At 44.6% G+C, this 6,000-nt stretch overlaps 1 long non-coding RNA gene across 1 annotated transcript in view; it reads right to left on the reverse strand.

Moving 5' to 3' along the window:
• Positions 1 to 6,000, reverse strand: part of LOC126501179 (uncharacterized) — a 38,790-nt gene that overhangs the window by 32,141 nt on the left and 649 nt on the right. The window lies entirely within an intron of this gene.

Genomic DNA, 6,000 nt, shown 5'->3' on the forward strand with positions numbered 1-6,000 from the left:
AGGCCTGAGCTCATGCACTGAGCACCTCTCACAGAAAAAGGGAGGCTTAAGGCCAGCAAGGGAGGGGCTGGGTGTAGCTGGGCAAGGCACTTGCCTAGCTTGGTGGGAGGGCCTGGGTTTGGGCCCTTAGACCGCAGGAGAAAACAAAGCCGGGACCACAGACAGCTCCCAGAAGGCAACTAAGGAAAGCACAAACATGGGTTCTTGGAGCCAAAAAGAAACTGATTTCTTAAGTGGAAAATTACCATAGAAACCCCTAAGTCATTTGATAAATAATAATTAAATGAAGGGCAAGAAATCAGAAATAGGGGAAGAGGAAGAATAGTCTGAGGTGACCTGGGGATGGGGCCATCTAAATTTGGGATAGAAGAATTTATGTAAAAAGCTGCCAGTTTGAGAGTTCTTTGCTGTTTTGTTTTGTTGGTTTTGTTTGGAGAGATGGGGCTCTTGCCTCGTTTTACTGAGCTTTTCTTCTCGCCAGTCACTGTAGCCTTATTCGCAACAACTTTGCTACAGTTAATTAGTAACTACAGAAAAAGAATAAATTATACTTATAAAGAGGAGGGCTCTTGTTTCTGAAGAATATTCTGGAAGGAGCTATGTCCCATATCTTGCTGAAAGTTTTGTTTTGTTTTTACTTTTAGATCTCAGTATCCAAGAACTCACAAAATAGGATTGTTTTATAAACAAACCAAATTACCAAAAAAAAAAAAAAGAGCTTTATGCTCTTAAGTCAACTGAATTGAAATTTACAAATGGCGCCATTAATGGGTGTGGCGTGACTATGTTCTATCTGTAACGCTTTCATTTGCTTCTCTTTGTCTTCAAAAACTACATTTCTATTCTTATTAAAATTAAACTTAAATTTTGCATTTTTAACGAGAAGATTCAGCACACAGAGCTTTGCAGAGCTCTTTAGATATTTTCAGTTGTTCCTATACAGAGTATACTCGCAATAAAATCCACTCCGTTATATAAGTGTCTAATGAATGAAAAAAAAATGTTCCTGTGTCCCCCTCTATGGGGCTCTGGTGGTCCCAAGCTCACTTAAAGCATAGCCTTGACTCTAGACTGTCTACATGTGATCCAGGAACAGAGAGAGCCTTCTTCCAGGGTGCCCACGCTTCCGGAAGGTTCTTCCCCTTCCAATAGACAAGGAGCTGAAACAGGCGACGATGTCTGATCAATCAGGCATTTTCTAGAGGCCTGTGGGTGGACTGGGCTCAGAGATTAAAGTGGTGGCAAATCTTTACTGATCGTAACCACTAAAGAGCCTCTGCAATATGTCCGTTTATAGGCTGGAAGATCCTTCTGGAACAGCCAAAGACGCGATTAGCATTTCGTTTCCTCTCCTGACTGCCCGTCTACAGCGATGGCGGTTGCTGGGATCCAATCAGAGTGCCGAAGTGGTTTCCTGGCCAAAGGGATGAAATGTGAAACGGTTCACCTCCCAAGCCAGCTCGGGTGCTCGGAGACATCATGGTCCAACGACCCAAGCAATGGGCTGGAAATTCTAGACTAATTATGCCCGTTTCAGATCAACCTTGCTGTGTACAAAGCGGAGCACCTGCTTCCTCTGGACCTAGACCCGGGCTTTAGCTATATGGTAGAAGAGATCTCCGCAAGGTAACCGGCAATTAACACCTATCTGAGCCTGTGTTTCCTCATCAGGGCCCTTGAGAGGTGCATTCCTTGCCTCCCGGGATCACTGTAAGGCTAAAATGCATATTAAAAACCTCCAGGGATATGATGTATAACATTAAACAAATTGGTTGTTCCTAGTGCTATTATTGCTCCTAGCGTAAAGTTGGGACCCAAACCCAGGTTTTCTGACCTCCCCATTCCAGCATGCATAGACAACCAGACAGCTAACTTCCTTTTGCTTTCCATGAACACCCAGCAAAGCTCAAACTCCAGGCTGTGTGGGTTCACAACAGACACTCCCACAGGGGTTCTTCAAGCATGCCAGGAAATTGGCTTAGTCCAGCAAAGCCCTCAAGCTAGCATCTCTTGGGGACATTTTGTCCGTCCTTAGATTGAACTCAAAAAAACGTGGTGCGATTTTTTTTAAAAAAGCAAACATGGGAGTTAGCTGTACTTCCACGTTCTCGAACGTATAGAAAGTTTCCGTTGGCAGGTTAGACACAGAAGGGCAAGGCTGCTTCCCTCTGCACTGAGTTACACTTAGCCCTCCCTCATTATATCCCTAGTTAATTCTTCAGTAATTGGGGAGCTATGGTCTTGGCGAATGTGGCAGCTTTGCCACCGTGTATTTACTTCAGGGTGGATTAGCAGGAATGCGTCGATTGTATTGGCTTGCCAATTTTGTGGGAGTGATTTGAAAGGCTGCAGAATAAACTGTTATTTCACTTGGGGGAAATGGGGAGGGGAAAGGGGCACCATTTCATGATTCACGCCCTTTGGTCCGTATTTGCGTGAAGCCTTCATAACCAAAGGCAGCTGGAATCCTGGGTCTAATGATAACGTTGGGAGTAAGGGGTTTGGACCTGGCTGGAAGGTGGAGCTGGTGTAGGAGGCAATTTTTCCATGTAGATGTAAAGGTGAAGAAATATTTATTAGTAGAAATTACATATGGAGATTAGGAAAAAAATAAGCTTTTTTTTTTGGCACCTGTTCACAGTGTAAGCCAAAAGTCCTCCACTGACTCGATACCCACGGTAAAGACAGCTCCTGCCACACCCGTTTGTGTGGACTATCTGCCTGTCACTCATTATCCAAGAAGCTTCTCCTGGTTGGGGTAATGATGCCATCAGATTGGATATATTAGCTAAGTGTAAACTAGCAAAATGAGTCTCTCTCTCTCACACACTGAACTCTCCAGAATCTGGGGAGGTCGGGGGGGGGGGGGCAGTAACCAAACCCAAGGTGCTGGGCTTTCCTGCCCAGCACATCTGCCAATGGCAGCTCTCACGTCACACAGCTCTCCATCCCTCCCCACTGTGTTCTTCTCTTAGTTTGCTTTCTGAACCGATTGCTAGTGAACCCAGGGATGGCTGCTGTGAAAGGCTTCGTGTCAAACACTCCTACCGTGTGCACAGTAGAGACAAGGGGCGTGGACGCCACACTGGTGTCTCTGCAGAATGCCCCATGCAGAAATGGAGGCGGGACTCAATCCTACAGCAGGGCAGGTGAAGCTTGGTAAGGCTTAGATTTCAATCCATCAACCCAAAAGGGTCGATGTCACTGCTAGGTGGGTGCTGGGCTCACAAGGTCTTGATTAAAACAATCCAAGTTACAAGATGCCCGGTTTCTCTCGGTTCTGTTTTGCTTCGTTGTCTGCTAGTGTCCCAGGCTGTATTTCTACTCCCTATATATCAATGAGCTTCTGATTTTCCTGCTTCTACCATCCAAGCACTAGAATTATAAACCAGAGCCAACCCGCCTGGTTTACAGAGTGCTGGAGATCAAACCCAAGGCTTTCTTGACAATAACCAAGGACTCTATATCCTCAACCCTAAAGGAAGAAAAAAACTAGAAGGTATAATTCAGTCTTGTGGAATAATCTTTCTGTACACTGTGAATATGTGTCGCTCTGATTGGTTTAATAAAAAGTTGAATGGCTGATAGCTCAGCAAGATTTTGGGTAGCAAGGAGAACACTAGGAAGAAGAGCAGAGAGGCCAGACAGACTCAGAACAAGTTGAACACAAAATGGGATAGAAGTAAAATGTAAACAGAGACTGCTTTTTCATTTCCTGGCTGCCCAGACCTGAATAATCACACAGAAACTATATTAATTACAGCACTGCTTGGTCAATGGCTCAGGGGTATTTCTGGTTCGCTCTTGCATCTTGAATTAACTCATTTCTATTAATCTGTGTATCACCACAAGGCAGTGGCCTACTGGTAAAGTTCTGGTGCCCTTCTTCTTTGGCAGCTACGTGGTGTCTCCCTGACTCCGCCTACTCTTTCTCTTATCTCTGTTTGGATTTCCCAGTTGGCTGTACTCTGCTAAGCCATTGGCCAAAACAGTTTTATTCATCAACCAATAAAAGCAACATGTACACAGAAGGACATCCCATATCAGTAAAAAGCTATGTGGTAGAACGTAGATCAATAAAAATATGGGTTAATTTAAGTGATAAGAGCTAGTTAGGAACAAGCCTAAGCTATCAGCCAAGCTTTCATAATGAATATGAAATTTCCATATGGTTCTTTGGGAGCTGGAAGGCAGGACAGAAAAATCTGGCAATAATTCAATACTGGAGCAATTGAGTGACAGATGGGATGGGGGGAGGAAGAGAAGGGATGGGGCAAAGGAAAGAGAAGGAAGAACTGGCAAGGGAGACGGGGAATAAGACAGGTGCACTAGAGTGAAGAAAGCACCCTAATGAGGAGGCGATGGAGAGGTGGCTCAGGGGCTGAGAGCACTAGCTGCTATTCCAGAGGACACAGGTTCGATTCTCAGCACCCCCACAGTGGCTACAAATGTCTGTAATTCCAGTTCCAAGGGATTTGACATTCCACTTCAGGGCTTTTGGGGGCACCAGAAACACACGTGATAAAACTACCACACACATAAAATAAAGTGTGTGTGTGTGTGTATGCTTGTGCATGTGTGACTGTGTGCTGGGCTAGAAAACTAGAAAGTTAACAGCCACAGAGTTTCAAAGGGGTTTAGGGAGCTGGAGCCACGCATCAGTTAGCTCTCTGCTCCTCAGGGTTCCAATATGAAAACTGGGTGGATCAGACAAGACCTACGAACTTCATCACACAGATACAACAAATAATCTATGAAGGGCAAAATCAAAATCACCTAGTGCCTTATTACTTTGAAGTGATTGAATTTATAGGTAGATCTATTTATAGTTTATATATAGTTATTTATAGTATATATATATATATATATATAGTTTATTTGCTTGTTTATTTTGAGACAGGGTTTCTCTGTGTAGTCCTGGCTGTGCTGGAACTCACTCTGGAGACCAGGCTGTCCTCGAACTCACAGAAATCTACCTGCCTCTGCCTCCTGAGTGTTTGGATTAAAGGTGTGTGCCACCACCACACAGCGATTTAATATGTGTTTATTTGCAAATATATCTAAATGAACCAAAGCCAAATTATGTTGAAATGAAACACTGAAAATACAAACAAGACAGGTGAAAACCTTTCCCTCAAAAATCTAACTCTAAATTATTTTTCTTATTACCAGAGCAGACTGGACCCTTTTTTTTTTCTTTTTAAAAAACATTTACTGATTTAGAGCGTGTACATGCATATGTGTATGTACATGCATGTGTCTTGGCATGTGCATGTGAATATGTTGATGTTGGATCCCTTGGAGCTGGAGTTACAAATGATTATGTGTTTCTCAACTTGGGTACTGCAAACCAAACTCAGGTCCCCTGCCAGAGCAGTAGCTGCTCTTAGCTGATGAGCCAGCTCTAGAGGCCCCTGAGTCCAATTTCTTTCCCTCCCTCCACTGCTCACAATGTTGGGGCGAGGCCCTGGCTGTCAGAAAGCAGGCATATTTAGTTAGCCTCAAAGGAAGTCACAAAATCCACTTGAAACTACCCCTTCCTGGTCCAGATGAGAAAGTGGAGGCCAGAAAGCATGTTGATGACATGTCATAAGTCTTAAAATCCCTGGAAGATGCGGCTAGGACAGAGGTCTCTTCACCCTGTTTGAACCCTGTGAACACACACTTTCACTGTTGCAAGAGTGTTCACCGATTCCAAACAAATAAGGTTGGGACAAAGTGTGTTCCAGGGTTTAGTTAACAGGAAAACAGTTTAACGCACTTTGCCGGTCAATGGAGTCCTTGCCTTTCTATTCTCTAACCTCACAGCCCATTCCTGGTAGCCTGCATGGAGAGCTGCCACGAAGGGACGGATGAGTCACGGGTGGGAAACTTCACTTAGAGAAGAGGTACCTGCCCGCACCCCCCAGGAACTGTAGACAAGTCGCGCGGTCCGGCTTTCCCTTAGCTCACTAAGTCTCTTCGATGGCACCGAATGAAGACCCATCCCCCCCCCCATCC

The sequence above is a fragment of the Alexandromys fortis genome, unplaced genomic scaffold (genome assembly GCF_014885135.2).
Source record: "Alexandromys fortis isolate MF-2015 unplaced genomic scaffold, M_Fortis_MF-2015_v1.1 scaffold_9, whole genome shotgun sequence".
Classification (NCBI taxonomy): domain Eukaryota; kingdom Metazoa; phylum Chordata; class Mammalia; order Rodentia; family Cricetidae; genus Alexandromys; species Alexandromys fortis.